General features: G+C 39.2%; 1 long non-coding RNA gene across 4 annotated transcripts in view; it reads right to left on the bottom strand.

Moving 5' to 3' along the window:
• The window catches only part of LOC126213173 (uncharacterized), a 382402-nt gene that overhangs the window by 32559 nt on the left and 323663 nt on the right, over positions 1–26180 (bottom strand). For 3 of the 4 annotated variants that reach the window (XR_007541099.1, XR_007541097.1, XR_007541098.1), the window contains 2 exons: positions 16369–16437; positions 10285–10353 (listed from right to left, as the gene is read on the bottom strand). The exons of the other annotated variant lie outside the window; for it this stretch is intronic. This is a non-coding gene — a long non-coding RNA (uncharacterized LOC126213173). The remainder of the gene's footprint in view (positions 1–10284; positions 10354–16368; positions 16438–26180) is intronic. 4 annotated transcript variants of the gene reach the window in all.

The raw sequence follows: 26180 nt of genomic DNA, 5'->3' as shown, positions 1-26180 counted from the left end.
CACTGCGTGGAGCACTAGAACCGCCCTTCTGAGGCTCAAATCCATTCGCAGGACACAACACTAGCACACTCACTCTCCACATTAAAGGGGTAGACACAGCACTGTCCACGTCCTGGTGCAAGCCAGCCTACCTCAATGCAGGCTACCATTAGACACAGAGCTCCCGCCACATTGCAGCCCTAAACACTGCAAGTCTTCCAAAACAGTGCGGCCCTCGTGCAAACTGATGAGCCACCACACTCCCAGATGCGGCAGTCATTTAGCGGCACCACTCGACCCACCGTCATCCGGCCACGACAGAAACACACACACCGAGTGAGGTGGCGCAGTGGTTAGGACACTGGACTGGTATTCGGGAGGACGACGGTTAAATGCCACGTCCGGCCGTCCCAGTTTAGGTTTTCCGTCATTTCTCTAAATCGTTCCAGGCAAATGCCATGACGGTTCCTCTGAAAGGGCACGGCCGACTTCCTTCCCTAATCCGATGAGACCGATGACCTCGCTGTTTGGTCTCCTCCCCTAAAACAACAGAAACACATTACAGAAGGAAACTGTGTTTCCATTTCAAACCAGCAAGTATTAATAGCTCAAGTCAGTAAAAACTTTTTTACTGTCTAGATCCCGTGCACTATAAAACATTAAAATGTGAAGACTAATTTCAGTTGACCACACAATCATCTTCAGATCACTCATGGTGAAATATGTATCAGCAGATAACATATTGAAAACCGTGCATCATCTAGAGTATTTACATAATTATAAGACGAGGTTTCTTTCCAAATGTGTCATTCAAAAGCTACAGGGTTGTCTTAAATTGGCTGATTGAACTACTTTCCTGAGGTCACCATTATCACATTGTTTAGTAATGTGCACAGTAGTAGTATTACATTTACAGTGGTCATCATGAAGATGAAGCTTTGTGCAATTTTATTTTAAATAATTCTGAAGGGCAGGGCTCGGCAAATGATACGTTCCGACAAGCTCGAGAGTTCCCGATACACCGAAGTGCTCGGTACAGTATCGACGTTACTCGAACGATCACGTGACACTGACTAGCGCAAGAGATACACAAGAAATAATGAACTAGCCACAACAGTCTATTGCACTGATTGACATTTGACAGTTTGGTGAAACACAGGAGGAAATAGAATTAAACTCTATCAACTTACAAGCTTTTGTTGTATTTTAACAGGTTTCCAATAAACATTCTCATACATGTATAAATATTCTATACAAACATTAATGCAATTTTTTAAGTAAAGGTAACATTCAAATATAGAAATTTTTGTCCTTCAAAGAACATTAGTTGATTCAGAAACCAGATCAAAATTTTATTTGGTTATGAGACACTGTAATGATTTACTACGTAGATTGCAAATGAGAAATTTGACCACTGCTCATGTATTACAATACCATGTAAAAACATTACCTGATTTTACTCAGCTGTATACCACGTTGGTGAAATTCAGTTGAAACAAGAAGGAAAATTAATATAGAATGACGTGGCTGACAAAGGAAGTAGATCATATTAAACAGACTGTAATTGTCAAAGCAAAAATAAATTACAGTCGCAAGACCCGTTGTGGAGATAGTACCGACAGATGTCAGTAGATCGCGGGATGAGCAAAACTTCGAGAGTGGAACAGAATCTTAAATGCAATCTTTTATTTACATATTAGTTGGTGTTGTTACATATGACCTGCATACTAGCAGATATTGCAGTCTGTTTTTGACAGTTACCCAAGCTTGGAAGGATAACAGTGACACCAGCTTGGCTGAGAGCTATGACGATTGCACGGAGGGAAGCACTGAGCCCGCAGCAAATTTCATCATGTTGTTATGCGTGGTAATCTATACCAACTACTTTTGCTTTCTACACTGAAGAGCCAAAGAAACTGGTACACCTGCCGAATATTACGTAGGGCCCCTGCGAGCACGCAGAAGTGCCGCAACACGACGTGGCATGGACTCTACTAATGCCTGAAGTAATGCTGGAGGGAACTGACAACAGGAATCCTGAAGGCCTGTCCACAAATCCCTAAGAGTGTGAGGAGATGGAACTCTCGAGAATAGCACGTTGAAAGGCATCCCAGATATGTTCAATAATGATCGGGAGGTTGATGGCCAGCAAAAGTGTTTATTTTTGTCCTTCAAAGAATAGTGTTCCTGGAGCAACTCTGTAGCAATTCTGGGTGTGTGGGGTGTCGCATTGTCCTGCTGTAATTGCCACGTATTGTCCTACTGGAATTGCCCAAGTCTGTCGGAATGCACAATGAACGTGAATGGATGCAGGTGATCAGACAGCATGCTTACATACGTGTCACCAGTCAGAGTCATATCTAGACTTATCAGGGGTCCCATATCACTCAAACTGCACATGCCCCACACCATTAAGAGCCTCCACCAGCTTGAACAGTCAACTGCTGGCATGCAGGGTCCATGGATTCATGAGGTTGTCTCCACAACTGTATCTAATTTGAAACAAAACTCGTCCAACCAGGCAACATGTTTCCAGTGATCATAAGTCCAATGTTGGTGTTAACTGGGCCCAGGCAAGGCCTAAAGCTTTGTGTCATGCTGTCATCAAGGGTACACGAGTGGGTTTTCGGTTCCGAAATCCCGTATCGATGATGTTTCGTTGAATGGTTCACACACTGACACTTGTTGATAACCCAGTATTGAAATCTGCAGCAATTTGCATAAGGGTTGCAGTTCTGTCACATTGAACAACTGTCTTCAGTTGTCGTCGCTCCCGTTCTCGCAGGACTGTTTTCCAGCCATTGTGATGTCTGAGATTTGCTGTTTTACCAGATCCCCGATAGTCACAGTACACAGTACACTCATGAAATGGTCGTACAGGAAAATCTGCATTTCATTGCTAGCTCAGGGATGCTGTGTCCCATCACTCATGCACTGGCTGTAACACCACGTTCAAACTCATTTAAATATTGGGAACCTACCATTGTAGCAGCAGTAACTGATCTAAGAACTACCCCAGACATTTGTTGTCTTGTAAAGGCAATACCGACCGCAGCGCCGTATTCTGCCTGTTTACAAATCTCTGTGTTACAATAAACATGCTTATACCAGTTTCTTCAGCACTTCAGTGTATGAACATCTACTGTGTTTAAACTGCAGTTTGCCCAAGTGCATTTGTAGTCGGAATTGAACTGACTTTAAAATTGGACAAATACTCAACAATAGTATTCATTTCTGCACAAGACAACAAAAGTCTAGATCTAGGCAAGTGATGTACTTCTGTGTTTCTTGCTGCAATGTTGTCAACACTCTCCATGACGTATGACAAGAATGAAAGGAGGTATATCAGGTGGTTCTACACAGAGTGGGGGGAGGTGACATGTTTGGAAGTGAGATTATAACATACTCATTTCAGGATAGAGGTGAAATCTGGTATGTATACAGGAAAAAAAGCTGTGTTCTCAAATTCCAACATAACAACCACCTCAGAAATAGCCACATATTCTGAAGAAACAGCCACATGTTTGTGACAATGAAGGTATAAATTTCACGGCTGTGCCATTAGGTTGATGATGGTGATGACCCAAGATAGTGGTAGCACACACTACAGGGATTGTAAGCATAAAAGGCAGAAAAGAAAACAGTCCAAAAATTCATGTGAACAATTTCTTGTTGTTTATTTTATTTCTCCAAGTGTTATCAAAATTTAGACAATCAATAAATGGCAAAAGTTTAGAATAGTTATAAGGTTACCTTTTTGGCAGATACTTTATGTCAATAAAACAGTTTGTAATTCCAGTTAATCAGAATCTGTTAAAAATAAATTTCTCTCAAGGAGCCTCTCATTAAAAAAATGAATAAATAAAAAAATTTAAAAAAATTGGGCCATTTTATATTCAAGGGCGTCTTAGACTCAAGTAAATACAGTATGAAGCTGGCAGCGTGCCAGTATGAGTAACACCTTTGCAGATAATCAAACACTACACTTCGAGATAATAATGTTTTATTAGTCAGCACAGTAATAAGACAAGCAACTGATAGCACACGTAATATCATAGTCCCGCTTGCTATTTTAAGTAACACACATCCATTATCTGCACACACACTGATGCTCGCGCCATGGCAGGTAGCGAGGTACTGACTGCTAGAGCACACCATCTTTCCACCGTCGGTCGTTCGCGACATCGCTGACAGACAGGTGAAGAGTGGTGTAAGCGCTGAGGTAGCTACACGTTTTTATTTGTCGTTAATCACTTCCTTAACCTCCTGATGGATCTGTTATTGTGAAAAACGGCAAGTTCCACCACAGTTTGGAGTTGACAAACTGTAGATGAATGAGTTCAAAGGTCAGAGGAAGGCAATGGTGTATGGCCTTGAGTAGGACTGTCCCTAGTAGAGCACTGTGCTGCTCAAAACCACCTTCAGGTTGATGAAAGCTTACAATTTTTTCAAAACTGCTCTAAAATGCTATTCTTGTGGGTGTGTCATCACTGGATTATATGCATCATAAAAATCTTAAAATATGCTTGAAAAATGCTTAAAAATGCACAAAGTGCAGAAATCTGCAAGATCAAATAATAAAAAAACATAGGAGTTACTGCGTGCATTACATCTCAAAGTCGAACCTGTGCATATCAATTACGAGGAAGAGTGCCAGCCATGCCAAACATCGGTACATTTAGAATGTTGATATCATGTTGATATCACTTTCTGAATAATTTCTGGTAGAGGTTACAAAGGGGGGGGGGGGGGGCGGAGGCTTTCTGGGATTATTTTCTAAAATTTGCAAAATGGGGACTCATACTGTATTTCAAGAGTTGTTCCTTCTTCACTATTGTTGTCGGTAACAAACAGACGCGATGTGAGTTGAGTCACGGCAAAACAATCGATACGTACAGGACCAACTTCGAGATATACTGCACGCAGCGGTGGCACACTCAAAAACCCAGCAATATTTTATTTAAAAAACAACACACAATCATGAATTTTTTTAACATCATTAACTTTTAATTAATACTATTGGACCAAAGCATCATTTAAAATTTATTTTACATTTTTCTACTATTGTAAATACACATAAACAAGTACTGTTCCAAAAGTTTGGTGGTAAGATTGTGTCTTCGATCACTCAAAACATTTTTATAAGTAGAAAAGGACCGTTCTACATCAACTGAGGTGACTGGGCAGTATTTGAATTTGGGTGCTATGTTGGCACTTACCGTTTCTGGTAAAAGGTCACCCATCCCATTAATAAGACTATCAATATGGTACAAGGGTTCAAAGCCTGGGTTATTGTATAAAATGTTTTCAAACTTTTCTATAAGTTTTCTCGGGAATACCTCCGGCAATGAGCAGTTCACTAGAATAATTTCATTCATTAACTGAATAGATTCATTCAATGCCAAACCTTGAGTTTCAAGCTTTTTAATACTTGCAGGCATATGGGAAAATTAGTGCTAATCACAGCAATGTCTTTTTTAATACCGGAATCATTATAAGCTTCTTTGGATTGGCAAACTGCCAAAGCCTCTGCACTATTAAAGTCATTTACTACCCCTCTAATGGCCTTGAAATTTTCACTGTAAAATGACACAGCTTCAACCTACGTACCCCAATGTGTTACGACTGGAATAATTTAATGATTATAAAGAATCCGCCTCAATTGCAAATAGAAACCGGATGTTGACCTAGGTTTCGGCGCGGATAACCATGCCTTCTTCGGAACACACTAAAACTACTAACTGTATTAATGATGGGCGATGCCTATTTAGGCAGTTTGTAGTTTTAGTGTGCTCCAAAGAAGGCGTGGTTATCTGCACCGAAACCTAGGCGAACATCCGGTTTATATTTGCAATCGAGGCAGACTCTTTATAATCATTGCACATTTGGTAGTTTTTCTTTGTAGGTGTTGATGCCAGCAGGAGCCTTTAGAAACACTTTCTCTGTGGCTGAAATCAGTTTACTTAAATTCAGCAAGGCGATGTGCACAGTGAACAAAGCACATCACACGAATCAAATTACGATAAAATACTCTGAGGGCTTTTCCTGCTTTGATCATATAGGGAGCAGCATCTCAAATAAACACAAACACACTTGCATTTGCAGAAGATTCTGGATATATTTTTCTAATACCCTCAATCACAAATCTAGTGATCGTAGAATGATTTACTTTTTCAAGTTCTTTGCATAACACTAAATAGGAAGAAGAAGGCTCTTCTTTTAAAACACCAACAATTAAATTTGCAAAGTACAGGTCACAACTCTCTGCAGTTTCGTCAACTGAAATCCAGATCATGTTGCCCTCGAGTTCATTGCGTATTTCTTCCAGAACATTTACGTACATTGTCGGTATGTAATTTTTACACAATGTCGATTCATCTGGTATATTTTGATTTAAGCAATATTTCTGCAGGAAGCCTTAGAGGATAGAATTCATAAGTTTGTGAGGAGGAATATTGCTTGCAATGAATGCTCTGCACAGATCCATGTTAAACAGACTTTTTTGGTTACCTCTGGACAAGTCCCTGCTACTGCAACTTGCTGTTATCAGAAATTTTTGTCATCACCTTTTCTTCTGCATTCCTGTGATACGAAGATTGGTCTCGGCATGCTGATGTACTTGAAACTTTTTTTTTTTTTGCACAAAACATTTTTTTTCACAGACTTGAAAACATAAAATAATTCCGTCATATGTAAATGTTCCGGGACGGTCAGCTATCCACGAAACGACCATTCTTTTTTCGGGTGGTATGGCACACGACACGTTATACGCTGCACATCATTAACACGTTCAACTGTGTACAAGTAAGCAGAAAGCTAAACTGAAACAACGGATGTGCGACTAAAAGCTCGCGTAATTTAATTTATTTGTTGCGAACGCATACGGCGGGACAGTGGGGGGGATTAACCGGGGGGCACAGGTGCAGGAGCACTGACTCTTCCTGTTCCTATTCTGTAATGATTTCGCCATGCAGTGGGCTTTCGGTTAGCTATTACACGCAGTTTTAGGTGCGGTGAATGTGTGAGACATAAAAACTAGATAGAGCTAGAGACTACCCGTCTCAATTTTTAAAATATTGTAAACAGAGTGAAATATGTATCGTCACCAGTTTTTATTAAAATATGCAATAACTGGTGAAAAGGAGCGAAATATGCAAATGCATATGCAGCATGCAAATGCGTATAATACGGTCCCTAGTCTTCACCAAACATCCCTCGGTTGGGATCGCGCCACAGCTTCAGCATACGGTCTATAGAGACTCGTGCATAATGCTCGAGGATGACATCGTTTTGAAATTTTGTCAACATTTAACTCGTAACAAGTATTAAGTTTGATGTCTGTACTTCCTACAAAAAGTACATAAAAATTCTCTAAGTTGACTACGATCTAGACCTCCGTAGTGCTGTTAATTGTCATTAGGGCCAGGGTTACATTTTTTCTTCATTTAGACAACATTTTCGCATTAAAATACATTTGCTACTTGAGTACCAGCAAGAACAATGATTTGCATAGTGGAACTGCCAACAGGGTTGGAGCCTGCAAAACCGGCACAGGTCCGACTCGTGTATTGCTGGTGGGAGCTGTCAACTGACAACTAATTTATATACAATAATATAATGTTGTGAAAAAGTTCGCATATTACAAATATGCACCAACGAGAGGCTAAAATGACAATATAACACTCTTCTCTCCCTGCACGAGAATCGCAAATTGTGTGGGCATACGGGATGTGACTACACGATATATAGAAGTCTGGATCAGTCCCGGGGGAACATTCAGATCGCCGAAGCAGTTAAGTGAACGCTCGTAACTAGTGGAAAATTTGAGTTCGAGTCTCGGTCCAGCACAAACTTTCGTGTGTAACAAAATGCTGACATCGATGCAGATATGAAATAAGTAGATTTATTTCATAATGTTAATCCACAGCTTTTAGGCATGCGTGTCTGAAGAGCATTATATTGTGATGATGCAGACACTGTATAAACACAGACATTTTATGATATTGCAGTGCCTGTGTTGTTAAAAGTATGATGCAATGTTCCTTTGGACATACATGCATGCCCAAAAGAACAAGCACTGTGCTGACCACAGCCCACATGGAATACACAAAACATATTTGCAGTTGCAAATACGGACAACCATCAGCTGTATAATGGAATGAAAACAACTAAAATTTGTGCCATACTGGAACTCTAACCTAGGTTTCCTGCTTTACACGAGCGGTCACCTTAACTGTTTTGGCTATCTGTGCACAACTCTTGGCCAGGCCCAAACTTCTATATGTACCCCACGTACTGGAATCTCTCTCTCTCTCTCTCTCTCTCTCTCTCTCTCTCTCTCTCTCTCTCTCTTTTTTTTTTTTGGTAAACTTCGCATCTATTTTTGTTGAGATTCATATTTCTTTTAATGATTAGATGCACCTACCTCAAAGGTTGTCACGTGAGTGAAAATAAACAAAGCCTTATTTCTTTGAAACTGACTGCTACAGAAAGGTGCTGAATGGGAACTTTGTGACAGTAATGTTTGCTTTTGCAAAAACTTCCAAAACCTTTTTCTTCCAAACTAGCCTATGTTTTCTTCATTTGGCTATATTTAAGATCTTAAAAATGATTGTTCTGTTGAAAAGCCACAGCTTTTTCCTGACAGTGAGCTGAATGCGTCTCTAATTTAAGGTGTTTCTGGACATTATCTCTCTTTTCTGCACAATGCGATGATAACAAAATCTACAAACTATTAATTTCTATCTTTTGTGGGCATTCGTAGGTGTGCGACCCATGCTTTACAATGCTACAGACAGAACAGACAAGGCAGTTAGCATAGAAGCAGAACTGAACATATCATAATGCTATGTTAACATTAGGAGAAGAATTTTGGCACATAGTGCAGACACTACAGGCTATAGTGACAGATGACCACAAGCATAAACAAACTAGAATTTTGACTGCCAGAGGGAAGAAGAATGGTGTGCAGAAACAAACCCCGCCTTCCTTTCACATGGCAACAGCCAACAGTATTGTCAAAGGGATCACCCATCTCTTCTAACGTTGTAAGGTTCGTAATCGAAATCCATAACAGATCAGGATTAGTAGCTTCACTTATTTCAAAATCAGAAAACAATAAGCAACACATGACACAAAATATTTGGGGGAAAGCTACAGCTCAACTGCTCGCTGATGTTAGCGGACTATTGTTAACGACTTAGTGCAGGCCTGATATCTAGCAGTATTCGATACAACCACTGCTCAAAACATACTCCTCCTAATTTGCCACTTTAGAAATGTCCACATTAAACCATATTTTGGGCTTTTTTAACAAACAAAGGTACACATTTCTTTGTTATAAAATACTAGGTCCCACAGCTGAGTACTACATTGTATTACACAGCACGTATCTTAAATAGACCACTCAACCGCCCACAACTGGCCTGGCATCAGATCATTTAGTGCATTGATGTGTTGTTGCATTTGTACACTTTCATTTTGCAGAAAGGTTCTTATACACATTACCTTTACAAATTGGCCTTCGCCAGAACATGCACAATACCATTAACCAAAAACTGGTTACATTTTCAATATTTTTATGCAGGAATCAAGATATTTCAAATTATCTCTGATAAAATAGTTCATCTGGATACGATTTACTACAAAATAGCATCTAAAACGTAATTTTGCATTTTGAAGCAGAAACGTAAATTTTTCCAATCCCTGTAAATTAAGTGCAAGAGTGCAGATTGTGACGCACAGATGACGACATATGGAAGTGTTTCTTGTCATGACTCCAGTACGGATAGCCAAAGTGGTTATGGTGACCTAACACATAAACCGGGAGATCCGGGTTTCAGTCCCAGAGATTCGGGTTTGAGTCCCAGTCCAGCACGAATTTTCTGCCATCTGATTTCTCCTGAAACTGCAGCTATTGCTGGTTGTGTCCTTTTTCCAGTAACTGAGCAACGACAGTCTTTTCATCTATTTACACATCTACAGTACTTCACTTGCCTGTCCCTGAACCACATGCACATCATCAAGTCCTCCAGCATTTAACAATAATTTTCTAGTTATGTGAAATCACTGTACACAACTGTATCATTTGCAAAGAGTCCCTGAGAAATATCAACCTAATCTGTGTGTGTATACACAGTACAATTGTGGCTTATTATAATGTGTATTCTCCAGTTTGACTTTCAACTATAGTATATAAGAAATTTTATGTATATGCGTTTTCTACTACTGGTAAATGAAATACAATTAACAGTTATCTCATTACTTCAGTGTGTAACTGACAGTCAGTATTTCATGAATACTTACACCTTCCTCTTCTTTGAGGAATATCTGGACCGGTGAGAGTGTGGCTGCTTCATCCACTTGGTCATTTATCTGCAAGTGGAAAACAAATTAGTCAATGATCTTCGTAAAAAAACAACACAAGGAACTTTTATACAAATTTTAAACGAAAAATAACCAAATACAGCCCACTGAACTTGGAAACTGAAGACAGAAATGGAAATGTGTGCAAACAATTTCCAATATTTCCAAAACCATCTCAACTGCGAAGAACACAGAAAAGTGGTCTTGAAGAGCTCGACAACCAGCCCTAACTCTGAACCGTCCATCACTGAGGAATTACAGTCATTTCAAATCTCAAAAACCACAAGGTCTCAGAGAGACCAAATCGAGCTGAACTTTGAGGAAAAAATGTCACAGACGCACACCACAACTTTTTTGAAGAAATATGAATACATGAAAAACCCCTGATGAATGGAAGGCGGCCCTCGTCCACCCACTCCATAAGAAAGTGTCCCAAGCAGACCACAACTATGGAGGAACCTCCCCCTAGACATAACATACAAGATATTCTCCACAGTCTTACTAAACAGAGCAAAATCCCAGTTAGACAATTAACTTGAAGTATGTGAAACTGGCTTCAGGAAAGGAAGAGCCTGCCCAAAACAAACCCTAAATCTCAAAAACTTCATGACATACCAAAAATGAAGAGCAAAATGATATGTTATGACTGTCATTGAGTTTTTAAAATCATGCAACTCAATACACCAGGAATCCCTTATATATACTAAAAGAATTAGCCCTAGATAACAAAAAATATAAATCCAATCACAGAGACCCTTATCACCACATATTCCAAAGCCAAATTCATGGGAGAACACTAAACCTTTTGAAATAAAAACTGGTGTAAGCTAAGGAGATGGTATCCCCCACTGCTAGTTAAGTGCTCCCAAGAAAAATTTGTTGGACAGACGGGTACACAGAGATACTGGAATCTGCCTAGGAGCACAAAACAAAAGGCATCAAAGCCAACTATCTAGCCTTTGCAGATGATATAACCCTACTAGCTGAGACCTGGGAAATAGCCAAAGAACAGACCCTTGAACAGAAAAAACAGGTCTCAAAACCCTCAAAAAGACCAATGTAACAACAAACATAAAAAACCCACCACAACATTTTAAAGTGGGACAACAAAAAGTAGAGATAATCAAAGAACTCAAATACCTTGCAGAATCCATCAGCTGGAATGGGCTCGAGAAAAAGGCAATGGAAATTAGAAGTAAAGTTGATCTGGTCTTCTATCTCGCAAAAAACACATACAACAAAAGGTCCCTCTCACAGAAAGCAAAAATAAGCATTGTAACAGTGTAGTAGTCAAACCAGAAGCCTGTATGCAGCTGAAACACTATCACCAACCATGGCCTAGTTGAAAGACTGGAGATAGAAGAAACAAAGATATTAGAAACATTTCTTGACCCCAGATTTCACAACAATTAATCCGCACCAAAAAATGAAACCCTTACCAAACTACCGAAAAACTCTCAGACACAACTAGGACAAAAAGAATTCATTTTTATGGATGCATCTTCATTCTGAACCAAAATAGATCAACTGAATAAATTATGACTACTTGTGCAGGAAAAAAATGGATTACTGAAATGGAAAAGGACTTCAGATAACTCCAAATCACAAGAGCTATGTTCAAAAATAAAACGGAGAAAAAGAGAGAGGAGGAAAAGAACACAATGGGAGGGAGGGAGGGAGGGAAGGAGAGGGTGGGGGGTTCCAAAATCAAATCCAAACGAACATCCACATCTCTGAAGAAGATAGGTCAAATGAATGAAACAATACTGAGCTGCTAACAGAAAGGCACAAAACATTAAAAAGTGATTAATTTAACATATCGCAAAGTCGGGTGAAACAAAAATAAAAAGAAGACTGCCGTTATTATAATGTGTGGTTTATAAATTTCCTCAATATTAAGTGTGTTGTTGTTGATGATGTAGCCTTCAGTCCAAAGGTTGGTTTGATGCAAATCTCCATGCTAGTCCATGCTGAGCAAGCCTCTTCATCTATGCACGATACTGCAACCTACATCCATTATAACCTGCTAGCAGTAGCCAAACCTTGGTCATTATCTCCAATTATTAACCCCCCCCCTCCCCCCCCCCCCCCAGTTACTTCCCCATTACCAAACTGGTGATTGCTCAGTATGAGTATTATTAACCATACCCTTCTTTTAGTGAAACTGAGCCACAAAACTCTTTTTTTGCGAATCTGATTAGTTATTCTATCTATCCACCTGATCTACAGCATCATTCCACAGCACCACATTTCAAACGTTTCTATTCTCTTCTTGTCTGAATTGTTTATCAACCAAGTTTTATTTCAGTACCGGTCTACACACACCAGACAAATACCCTCAGAAAGGACTTCCAAACACTTATACTTTTAGTTTGATGTTAACAAATTTCTCTTTTCTCAAAATACTTTTCTTGCTACTAACAGTCTAAATTTTATATTCTCCTTCACTGACCATCATCAGCTTTTTGTTGCCCAGATAGAAAAACACATTTCATTTCCTAATCTAACTCTCTCAACATCACGATTCATCTACCTTCCACTGACCTTGTTTTACCTTCGATGGTGTTCATCTTACAGCCTCTGTTGAAGACATTACACATCCCACACCACACTGCTCCTCCAACTAATTTGTCAACTCTGAATAAATTACAGTGTCTTCAGCAAACCTCAGTTTTTATTTCTTCTTCCTGAACTTTAATTTCATTTAAGAATTTCTCCTTGGTTACCTTTACTGCATGCTCTACGTACATATTGAAACACATCGAGGATAGGCTACAACCCTGCCTCACTCCATTTCCAACCACTATCTCCCCCTCACATCGTTCAACTCTTTGTGACTGCCGTCTGATTTCTGTAATAGTTGCAGATACCTGTTTGGTCACTATAATTTATCCCTGTTATCAACAGAATTTCTAAGAGTATATTCCAGTCAGCATTGTCAAAAGCATTCTCCGAATCTGCAAATGCTATAAATCCAGGTTTCCCTTTCTTTAACCAATCTTCTAATATAAATCACAGGGTCATTTTTCCTCACATACCGCTACATTTCTCCACAACCTGCACTTACCTTCCCTGGGATCGGTTTCTACCAATTTTTCCATTCTTCTGTAAATTATTTGTGACAATATCATGAATTATTAACCAGAACAAATTTTCACTCTGTAGCGAGTGTATGCCATTAGGAAACTTCCTGAGTAAGGCTGTGGCTAAACAATGTTTCTGCAACACACTTTTCCTTGGCGCTGCCGAACTGACAAATCCTTTGAATTGTAAAGGTATTGTATACAAGCGTAGAACTTCCCGGTACTTCAGCAAAAAATAACTTGTTTTGGAAAAATATTTGATGCGCAGCATCATGTACAGCGTATATTTTCAAATTACAAAAGTATAAATACGAATTCCACCAATTAAAGCACGGTATCTTTCGAAGCACCGAAAACGAGATTGCGATGAGCCATTGCCACCAATCATAGCTCAAGTTACAGTACTCCCCAGCCAAATACGGCAGATATTTAGAGCACAGGACTTGTGTTGTAGTCAGCCCATAGCAACATCACTGTTAAGTAGAGTGAATATGCAAATAGGAAAAGTTAATAGTTTAAATTAATATACATTCAGTATAGCTACATGAAAAGATAAGCTATCACCTACAATATAACAGTCATTGAAAGCATTTGCCTTTTTTTTTAGGATACGAATGATCCTTTGACAAGCACTCCAACTTTTCCATAGAAAAGCCAGTTACATGGAAAATTGCTCAAGATTTCACCTCGAACTGCTTTTGAAGGATAATTTTACTTTTTGCCACCGTTATTGCATAATTTGTAATCTATGACAGAAATAAAACATTTATGAAAAACTAAGCTTGTCCTTTTTTAGTGTGTTACCTTTCAAGATATACCAAACACAAATACGCTGATTGGTTGGTTGGTTGGCTGGTTGGTAGGTTAGGGGGAAGGGACCTAACAGCGAGATCATCAGTCCCATCGGATAGGTGAAGGGTGGGGAAGTCGGCCATGCCCTTTTATAAGGAACCATCCCAGCATCTGCCTGAAGCGATTTAGGGAAATCATGGGAAACCTAGCCAATGGCCTTGCTGCTGTCGTTAACACCGGTTCCCGTCAGGTCACCGAAGTTAAGCCCTTTTGGGCTTGGCTAGTACTCGGATGGGTGACCATCTGGTCTGCCAAGCCCTGTGGGCAAGCGAGGTGCACTCAGCCCTTGTGAGGCAAACTGAGGAGCTACTTGATTGTGAAGTAGTGGCTTCCGTCTCGTAAACTGATATACGGCCGGGAGAGTGGTGTGCTGACCACGTGCCCCTCCATATCTGCATCCAGTGACGCCTGTGGGCTGAGGATGGCACGGCGGCCGTTCGGTACCGTTGAGCCTTCCGAGGCCTGTTCGGAGAGTTTTTTTTTATGGGAAACCTAAATCAGAATGGCCAGACGCAGGCCTGAACTGTCGTCCTGCCGAATGGGAGACCAGTGTGCTAACCACTGTAAGGTGTTACTCAGTCTAATATGCTGTAAATATTTAAATAATGGCATAAATGGCTGGTCTTCTAGATTCAAAATTTTTCTACGTGGCTGTCCCTCAAAGTGTTAAATTTTGAGTGACAGTCAAACGTTCTGTGATTTAAGAAATTAATCACAGATTCTCACATGCGACGTAAGTCATCTTGCATAATAGGAAATTTACGTCGTAAATAATGCTTCTCAAACCACCATCCTCAATATTTTCCCATGACCTGTTATAAAAGTAAACTTTTGTGACATCATACTCATTGAAAGCAGTTTGTTGTTACAAAATATAACACAGTCTTCATCCTAAAGCCTTCAACACATTTTGCTGTTGGCAGACACTTGTGTGTGCACTTTGTTTTGTAGTAAATGGCGCACTTTCTTTGCAACTAAAATTTCATTTTGGTGTTATTCTCTCATTTATGTTTTCTTTCTGCAATATTATCCTGCTGTAGTGGGCCAAAGTAAAATTTTTGTTACGAATATCAGTTCTTACTCGTCAAAATTACAAAAATTTAACTGGAAACTAAAACAATGAAAAATTATCAGAAATCTTAAAGATTCCTGTGTTCTCCCCAGATTTCCCAGTTAGCCTGGGGTATATACACCCTGTGTCTATCCAGCAGCCTTGTTTCAACTTCAGTCTTTCACTGTAGCAGACATGATATGAAACTGCATCCATACAGCTTCTCTGTGATAGCTATAAGGAACAGAAGTAATATTTATTCCTTGAGAAAAACTTTCAATACCCAATATTGCATAAATTAGTCTTTATTGTGGACAACCGGTTTTGACAGTTCTAACTGTCATCCTCTTGTCTTCAAAAAAAGTTTGTTATGAAACATGTTCCACTGTGAGCTTGTACCTTATGCCACACTGTCACTGCACTGCTTAAAATGCAGGACATTATACATAATTTAGTCAAAAATAAAACCATTTACAGTTAAAAAGCACCTCGTGCACACGAGCACGTTTGCATAAGTAGTGCTCGCGGAGGCTTGTTAATTCTTGAAGCACATGATATACAGCAAAATGTACATCTGTTTATGTTTGCAGAAATGTTCCACACATTGTGGATCCACACCTCAGCCAAAGTATATGGTGCAATTACAGTTTAATGTATACTGTACATTTTAAGACTTAACGAGCCTCTGCGAGTGCTATGTATGTGAACATGCTCGTGTGCACAAGCTGCTTTTTTAACTGTAAACAGTTTTGTTTTTGAAAAACCTATGTATAATGTGCTGGGTGTTATCCATAAGCTACAAATTCACAATGGCACATGTTTCATCACAGAAATTTCTTAAGACCAGAAAACAACAGTTCCAACTGTTGAAACCGACTGTCAACAATACAGACTAACTTCTGTGATCTTTGCTACTGAAATCTTTTTCCCCCTCACAAAACACAGACTGCGTCATCCAAGTTCTCAACATGACAGAATTCAGTCAATATTCACATAACTGCAGTGCGTACTCGACAGTCAATGTTTCAGAATACTTACAAACTGCACTTCTTTGACAAATGTCGGGACTGATGGAAGTGGTACAACTTCATCTCATTGGCCAGGTATCTGAAAGCGGAAAAAAAAAGGTCACTCAATTATATGTCCTCTTTTCTTTCCTTTAAATTAACTTTATTCGTACAGCCACCTTACAAATGGTTTTGTTGTTCTTTTTTTCCCTTTCTTAAAAAAAAAAAAAAAATCAACATTACACAATATTATAAGGGCATTTTGATATGAAGTTACAAATTCTCTTACACAGTGTTCAATGGGTACAGTGGATAAGAATGACTGTTGTTATTGTCAAAAGTATGATCATATGGTGTATAAAGTGAAACTTGAGACTGGATTCAGGACTTTTTGGTAGGGAGAACATAGCGTATGATCTCGGATGGAGAGTCATCATCAGATGTAAAGTAACTTCGGGTATGCCCCAGGGAAGTTTGTAGGGACCCTTGCTGTATGTGTTGTACATTAATGACCTTTTAGACAATATTAATATAACAATGGAAATAATCAATTATTGATAATACAATGTAATGCCACTGGCTCTGAAAGCTTGCAAAAGTCAAATCCTTTTGTGTGTGTGTGTTCCCCTGCCGCCACTTGGTGAGTAGGCAATATTAATAGTAACGTCAGACTTTTTGCAGATGCTGCAGTTACCTATGTTGGAGTATTGTCTGAAAGACGCTGCATAAATATTCAGTGAGATCTTGACGAGATTTCAAAGAGGTGCAAAGATTGGAAACTTGCTTTAAAGGTTCAGAAGTGTAAAATTTTGCACTTCACAAAATGAAAAAAATGTAGAATCCTATGACTATAACATCAGTGAGTCACTGTTGGGAATCAGCCAGCTCATACAAATACCTGGGTGCAACACTTTGTACGGATATGAAATGGAATAATCACAAAGGTTCAGTCACGGGTAAAGCAGATGGCAGGATCCTGGGGAAGTTAATCAGTCTACAAAGGAGATTGCTTGCAAATCACTCGTGCAACTGGTTCTAGAATATTGATCAAGTGTTTGGGGTCCGTACCAGAAAGGACTAACGAGGGATAATGAATGTGTACAGAGACGGGCAGCACAAATGGTCACAGATTTGTTTAATCCACGGGAGTGTGTCACAGAGATACACAAGGAGCTGAAATGGCAGACTCTTGAGGATATACATAAACTATCCCAAGAAAATCTATTAAGAATGCTTCAAGAACCAGCTTTAAATGATAACTCTAGGGATATACTACAACCCGCTACGTATTGCTCACACAGGGATCGTGAGGATAAGATTAGAATAATTACTGCATGCACAGAGGTATTCAAACAGCAATTCTTCCCATGCTACTTATGTGAATGGAACAGGAAGAAACCCTAATAACTGATACAATGAAACATGCCCTCTGTCATGCACCTCACAGTGGTATGCGGAGTGTAGATGTTGATGTAGATGTTGATGACAAGTACGACACCCAGTAGTCTGATTGGCAGCATTTAATTGTTGAAATATTCTTCTTATATTTCATAGGTTTCTTCCATCTCATTTAACACTAAAAAACCTGAACTTACAGGACTGAATATTTTAGTTGCTCTGATAAAGGCACTGGCATATCTAAGGCAAGGCTTATCATTCTCATAACAAGCCAGATGATTACTCACCACTGCACAGTTATTTATTTATGCAAGTCCTCTATTAAACAAATTTTGAAAAGTACAAGTACTGTCTACCAATTATAAAGCAACATATTTTACACACTCAATGCACTGTAACATAAAACTTGACTATAAACAATATTTTTAGCTTCCTCTCTGGGAGAAGAATACATAAATTTTTGGGCAAATTTAATTTTACAGAAGCAACACGTTGCTGTCAGGGTCATCAATCTCGACACTGGTCTGATGGACATCTCCCTGCTACTTTATCCTGAGCAAGCCTCTTCATCTCATACTAACTACTGCAGCCTACATCTTTCTGAACCTGCTTACTGTATTCCTCTCTTGGTCTCCCTCTACGATTTTTATCCACCACACTTTAGTGATCCCTTGATGTCTCAGAATGAGTCCCCTCAACTGATCCCTTCTTTCAGTCAAATTGTGCCTTTCAGTCAAGTTGTGCCACAAACTTCTTTTCTCCCCAACTCTGTCCAGTACCTACTCATTAGTTACATCATCTACGCATCTAATCTTAAGCATTCATGTGTAGCACCACATTTCAAAAGCTTGTATTCTTGTCTAAACTGTTTACAGTTCATTTTTCACTGCTCTACATGGCTACACTCGAGGCAAATATTTCCAGAAAAGATTTCCTAACACTTAAATCTGTATTCGATGTTAACAAATTACTCTTTTTCAGAAAATGCAACAATGGAAAATCCAGGATGGAATGTAACAGTATTATGAAAAGCAAAGTTGCTACTCACCATGTATTAGATATGCTTTATTTACTTGTGATAGTTTTTTTTTTTGTGCCTATTTGTGGCTCAGCATTTCCACTTTGTGGTGAGTAGCAACTTTCCTTTTCATAATCTTCTTCAGAAAAGCTTTTCTTGCCATTGCCAGCCAACATTTTATATCCCCTCTACTATGACAGTCTTCAGTCATTTTTCTGCCCAAATAGCAAAACTTATCTACTACTTTCAGTGTCCTGTTTCCTAATCTAATTTTCTCATCATCACCTGATTTAATTTGACTACATTTAATTTCCTCACAATTGCCTGATTTAATTTGATCATATTCCACTATCCTTGTTTTGCTTTTGTTGCTGTTCATTGTATATTCCACTCATTTCCTCTTCCAAGTACTTTCCTGTTTCTGACATAATTGCAATCTCATTGACAAAGTTCAAGGTCTTTACTTCTTCTCCTTGGACTTTAATTCCTACTCCCAATTTTTCTATGGTTTTCTTTACTGCTTGTTCAATGTACGGACTAAATAACATCAAGGGTAGGCTACAACATTATCTCACTCCCTTCCCAACTACTCCTTCCCTTTGATGCCCCTAGACTTTTATAATTGCTCTCTGGTTTTCTGTATAAGTTGTAAATAGCCCTTTGCTCCCTGTATTTTATCACCACTACCTTCAGAATTTCAAAGGGAGTATTCCAGTCAACACTGTCTAAGTCTACAAATGCTATAAATGTATGTCTGACTTTCCTTAACCCATCTTCTAAGATAAGTTATAGGGTCAGTATTGCCTCGTGTGTGCCTACATTTCTCCGAAATCCAAACTGATCCTCCCCGACGTTGGCTTCTACCAGTTTCCCCATTCTACTGCAAATAATTCCTGTTAGTATTTTACAACTATTACTTATTAAATGATAATGTTCGCTCATGTCAGTAGCTACATTCTTTGGAACTGCAATTATTACATTCTACTTGGAGTCTGAGGTTATTTCGCCTGTTGCATACATCTTGCACTCCAGATAGAGTTTTGTCAGGTGTGGCTCCCCCAAGGCTACCAGTAGTTGGATCTCATCTGCTCCCAGGACCTTGTTTGGAATTAGGTCTTCCAGTGCTCTGTCGAATTCTTCTCATAGTGTAGTATCTCCCATCTCATCTGATCTACGTCATTTTCTATTTCTGTAATATTGCCTTCAAGTTCACCTCTCTTGTAGAGACCTTATACATACTCCTCCACCTTTCAGCTTCCCCTTCTTTGCTTACGACTGGTTTTCCATCTGAGGACACACCATATAGTTTTTCAAATAAACCAACTTCCCCACTTGATTATAGTTTCTTGTTTAACACAGACCGTGTATCAACTAGATGCAGTATAAATGTAGGTTTACCTGTGCCTCTTTGTGTTTAGGAAGATGAACAATTTCTCAGAAAATACCACAATAGAAAAAAAAGAAAGAAAAAAAAAGCTTCTACATTTCAACACTTCTAGAACATTCTCTATAACTGTAACTAAAAGTGCAATTCATCAGCCCCCAAATACTAACAGATAATAATCAGGGTTGCCACAAATTTCCAAGATATTTCCCTGATTTCCGGACAAGTTTTAGCACTTTTCCATGACAAATTTTGAGATCTCAAAGGTAAGTTAAAACGTAAGTTGGCAATCTGTCTTTGCAGCTATGGTACAATAGTGCAAATGAGGAAATATTTTAAAAAGCTAGCAATCAGATGGGGTTTCCTGATGTGAGCAAAAATCTTAAGTACTAACATCAAACTCTTTTGTAATGAACTGTTTTTAGATGGAGAAACCAAGCCAAATGGTATGTGTGTTTCATTCAGACCACTGATATTATTTTACTTCAATAAAACGAAACACACATTGTGATAAAAATGCATATTTCCTTGGAGTTGCAAGACAGATTTAAAATACCTTCACTGATTTCAGAAATAACCTCAGGAAAAAGCTGGCCTCTTGAAAGAAGTGTATAAGGTGGGAAAGAATTGTGTAAAGCAACACTGCAGGGGACCCCCAATGAAATATCGGTTCTACAATGTTCGTTATTGTCGGTTATTACCCACTGTGCTATATCTTTTATTTTACAGGTATTCAGGGATTTTTCTTTCGAGAAATATAGAAGCACAAACCGCCAGCAACTGGCATAATCTTTTTCTTCTTATTTTCCACGCTTTCTAACATATACAGTACTTTTAAGTGCCAAAATGAACTATAACAAATAAAATGTCTATAAAATGCCACACTGTACAACATACTTATGACGAGACAGCTGTAATTCCTGAAGTCCATCGCCCACGGCCTCTGGCCTGCCGGGGAACACCACAGTCCTGGGCCCACGGATAAACCGTGAAAATCTGCTGCATTACGTCACACACAAACAGACCCAGCCTGCGGGCAGGTCAGTGAGACTAGATCCGACAGGCAGGGCCTGCACCTCAGGGGGAACCAAATGCTTTAGGTCGGCAGGACCGATCCGTTACAGATACCCACAGGAGCAGCCTGCACTTTTGGCCCACCTCGGAAACCCCACGCACGGCCAGCTCTTCACGAGCAACAGACAGATAGCTGAAGAAATGAGACCGTGGTGATCAATCCGTGCAACAGGTAACTTGCTCAAATACTCTGAGAATCAATAATATTGAGGATAGGTAGTACGGTAACTCACCATAAAGATGATTGCTGAGGCTCAGACAGACATGTAGAAAAAACAATCACACTCTCACAACTAAATGTTCACCCTAAGTATTTGTCACAAAATGAGAGAGCGCGCACACACACACACACACACACACACACACACACACACACACTCTCTCTCTCTCTCTCTCTCTCTCTCTCTCTCTCTCTCTCTCCACTCAGACACAACTCAGTCACACATAACCTCTGTCTCCGGCCACGGCATCTGCAGTTTCTGAGAATCAGATCCCAATAAACTACTACTCTTGCCTCCCTAGCTCTCATTGGCATCTGCTAGGCTAGGGGCAAGAAGTGGTGGCAGCACTGACTGCAAGCTGAGGGGAGTGGTAGGAAGGGAAGAAGCAGTGTTTTTTTTTTCAGATTTCCCTCATGTGTTTGAAATTCCCTGATATTCCCTGATTTCCATAATCTGTGTCAACCCTGATAATATCGGAATTTTCAATGATGTTTACCCAGCCCCCCATTTCCGATCCTCCTAGTGATGGTCATAGTAGCCTCTACACCCATTCACAAACTCACAGCCTGTGAGTTCCCTCTGTGCTCTTAAACCTCACTGAAAATCAAGTGCTGTTTGTCACATCCTTTTTAAAAACTTCAGAGAACACAGATAGCATAGGAATGGGTCTAAATTTCCCTACATTATCCTTTTCTCATAGAGCAGTTCATACAACTGACCATTCCCAAAGCAAAAATTACAAATGTGGCTAATTACTGGGCTAACGTATGTGCCACAGCATTTAGTTATTCTGCTACACATCCCATTATAATCCACGGGAATCCTCAGTCTTCGGCAATTTAATTAGTGACTCGATCTCCCCGTTGTCAGTACCACAGAGCTGTAATTCGTGTAGCAGTCATGGAAAGTCATTTTCTAAGAGTTGAATTACTCCCTACAGAAACTAAGTTTTAATTTAATTCAATAGCTGTTTTTAGAAAGTGACTCTGTAAGTGTAACAAAATAGCAAAGCTATCATAGTTGTGGCACTGCTGTCCACTGACCCTGTGTAATGTGTGTGAATTTTACTGAGAATTTTCCGAGAAGAGAAGAGGAAACTGATTTCGAAATTTAAGTGCAGAGACAAGTCATCCGCCAAAAAACAGTTGCGGTTCTGCATTAATCCTGACAAGATTTGACTGTATGTCTATTGAACAAAAATTTGGAAATTGGTATGATAAAGATAATATTTGAATAACACAGTTTGGAAATGGTAGGAGTAAACTTAGTAAAGACTTCTACAAATTTTTGAGAACAATTCTCATGGAGAAACATCAGACTGGCTAACAGTACTTCAAGAATGGATAAAAAACTGTCTCAACCACAATAAAACATTTATTTAAAAGTGTTACCGGTTTCAGTCAGAATGTGACCATCTTCAGACCATTTATATGACGACGGTAGGCGGTGGCGCAGTGCTGAACGGGACAGGTGTTATGACTCCACAAAGTGAGTTTTTGACATTCATGGAGTAATAACACCAGCTCCATTCACTGCCACTACCTAGCATTGTGGTAGAAATCTTTTGAAGATGGTCACATTGCAACCGAAACTGATAAACATTGTAAACAAATGTTTTATTGCGATCGAAACTGTTTGTAATTCATTTTTAAAGTAAGAGTTTTGTCTACTGTGTGTATTCCAGTGATGTAATGATATAAAAAAATAAGAGAGTTTTATAACAATTATGCATGAAATGAAAGGATGTTTCAATATTTGTAATTAATAATTTTCAATAGTCTATAATTTAAATGTTAAGCATAAATGACTTTTTGCAACCAAATGTGGTTCACCACAGTGGACTTCTGACTAGGGCAGTTTGCTCAGGTGACTTGCTGAGCCGAGAGCATGTGAGGTGTTTTGGGGTCTCTTGTCAGTGGACGCCAATCTGGTAATGTTGTTTAGGCAGCAAAATGCTACTCGTGCATGAGTGTTGAGTAAAGAATTTTGGAAGTTAATGTTTTAATGTTCAAACTGAAACATATCAGTGTTTCGTTCAGTGGTTCTGAGATATCAGTAGATGGCATCATTTTGTGCACGACTTAACTTTTTTTTTAGATTCACATATATAGTTTATCCAAAGACTGTAAATCATTTGGCCTATTTCATTTGTTCTTGTTATAATATTGAACAGGTTCCAGCATCTTGATATCATAAGATCTCATCTTTCATTTTATACTTGGTGTCAACGAATCCTGTGTCGAGGTGTTAGAGCTCGAAATCTAAAATATTGTGAATAAATCAAGTGTTTCAAAAGTCTTGTTTACATTCATCAGAATTGCCCTGATTCCAGTTGTTTAAATATATCACTCAATGTATTTTTTTAAAATTCACTGACTGTATTTCATTGGCTACTTGTTTAAAATTAAAATGTGCACTTAAGGACATAACTGCAATGGTGGACAACCACTCCCCTCCGTAGATGAACTGTCTGCTACTCACTAGGTTGTTCAGTCACCCCTTTGGTGGGGAAGTAAAGCTGGTTCCTTTGGTATGCACATGGGGTACTTATTAGTGCATGCTACTACTGCCTATGTTGCAACTTAAGTACTGTACACATACCTGACTTAACAGTAACAAAATCAGCAGATATGTAGATGGCACATTCATAATATATAATAAAATTGAAGAGCAAATAGAAATGTTGTTATGTAGATTCAACAGCTTTCATAAGAACAGCCATTTCACACAGAGAGAACATCAGAAAGATAACAATATAAACTTCTTTCACATGACAATAACAAATACAAAGCAGACCCTGAACATCAATGTGCACAGAAACCAACACAAACAGTCACCGTCACTGCAAATCCCCCCACCACACACACACACCAACACATGAAAAACAATCTGCATTCACTGCTTTCTTAAACAGAATACAGAAATTCCCACTTCGTGCTGGCGACAATGACCCACAAACACACATAATCAAATAGATTTCACAAAACAATGGCTATGATGAATATGAACTAGGTGCGCTATCACAACACATACCAGAAAACAAAAGCAAACAAACTGACAGGGCCATCAGCCAACATACAAAAACCCAACTGTGTAACTATACCACAATTCAGAGCCATTTTATACAAAACAGCCAACCTGTTCGAAACCAGAGGTATCAGGATCACTTCTGCCAACAACAACTTAACTGGTTCATGACATCTCACAATCAACAGAAGAACTGAGCAAATTACAAACTTGAGCTATATGCAGTCATTGCAACTACTGTAATACTACAGTGATCAAATGGGCAGAAATTTTAAAACTCATTTTAAAGAACTTGTTGACTGTTTCAGACTTGATGAACCTAAGAAGTCAGCCACAGCAAAACACATGGACAAAACAGGCCACAGTGTTGCAACAGCATAATTTCAAAAAGAGCTGAAAAATGGCCATCTCGGAGGAAATGGATGAGTCATCCACGTTAAAAGTTGAAAAACAAGATCGTAAATGAAACAGTGGAGTTTAAGAACCCACATTTCTTGACCAACTTCAATTCAATAGAACACATATACACATTAAGATCATATACAAACCTAGGTCCCAGCAACATCTTTGAAATTCTTTAAAATAAAATTTTATAGTGTCATTTCTAAAATAAACTTGTCACAGTCTCCCATTCTGTGATATATGTTGTCGAGCAATATCAGTGATGTGACAGTATAATATGCAGAATGCATCGCAAGTGACTGCCAACAGCCGGGTAGACATACTGATAGGTAGATCAAAACACAGTCTGTTCTGACTGCCGTGTTGCTTTGCTCCACAGTCAAGTTCTTTTGCGATATCGTGTTTCGAGTTACCTTCAGGAATTTGCCAACGATGGCTAACAAATTCATAGAAATGTTCATAGAAATGGAGGTTGCTGAACTCATCGTAAGAAGACAGCCACTTCAGATGAACAAAGTGAGTTGTTATTTAAAATTTTTCCATGTGAACAGCAGACCAACAAACAAAGAGGCATCGCCTCTTATTAAGCTATCCTTCTGTTTCTCTGCAGGATGCCCACAGCAGCTGCCAAGACTACACACATAAACTTTAACATCTACACACCCTTGCGCTAAATATTTTTCTACTGACACTGCAGCTCAATGATGATGCCTAACTTCAAAGTATGTTGCTAATTAAATAATTTCAGTAGTCAACACATTTTGTGACTGGTAGCAGTATTCCAAAAACCTTCTCATATTTAAGAAACACACAGTAGCAAAAAGCCTTGTTGCACATCATTTCCTGGCCACATACGTGTCCTTGTCGTGTTCGCCATTGTGGGTGCTACACTAGGTTTCTGGTATTCTGGCGACGGGGGCTACGGTTCCCCAGAGAGAGGGCTGAAATATCCATAACCCTTCTACATATACAAGCAGAGTGAGGGAAAAATGACTGTCCACATGCCTCCTTAAGGGTCCTAATTTCTCTTATCTTCGTGGTCCTTACATGAAATGTACATTTGAGGCAGTAGGATCAATCTGCAGTCAGCTTCAGATGCCGGTCCTCTAAATATTCTCAACAGTGTTCCTCGAAAAGCGTGTCACCTTCCCTCCAGGGATTCCCATTTGAGTTCGAGTTCCCGAAACATCTCCATAATACTTGCAGGCTGATCGAACCTACTAGTAACAAATCTAGCAGCCCACACCTGCATTGCTCCAATGTATTCATTTAATTCTCCCTGGTGCACATCCCTGGCACTCTAGAATAGGTTACTCAAG

The sequence above is a fragment of the Schistocerca nitens genome, chromosome 11 (assembly GCF_023898315.1).
Source record: "Schistocerca nitens isolate TAMUIC-IGC-003100 chromosome 11, iqSchNite1.1, whole genome shotgun sequence".
NCBI classification, from domain to species: domain Eukaryota; kingdom Metazoa; phylum Arthropoda; class Insecta; order Orthoptera; family Acrididae; genus Schistocerca; species Schistocerca nitens.
Note: the sequence above shows the minus strand (reverse complement) of the source record. Positions and strands in the feature narration are given on the sequence as shown.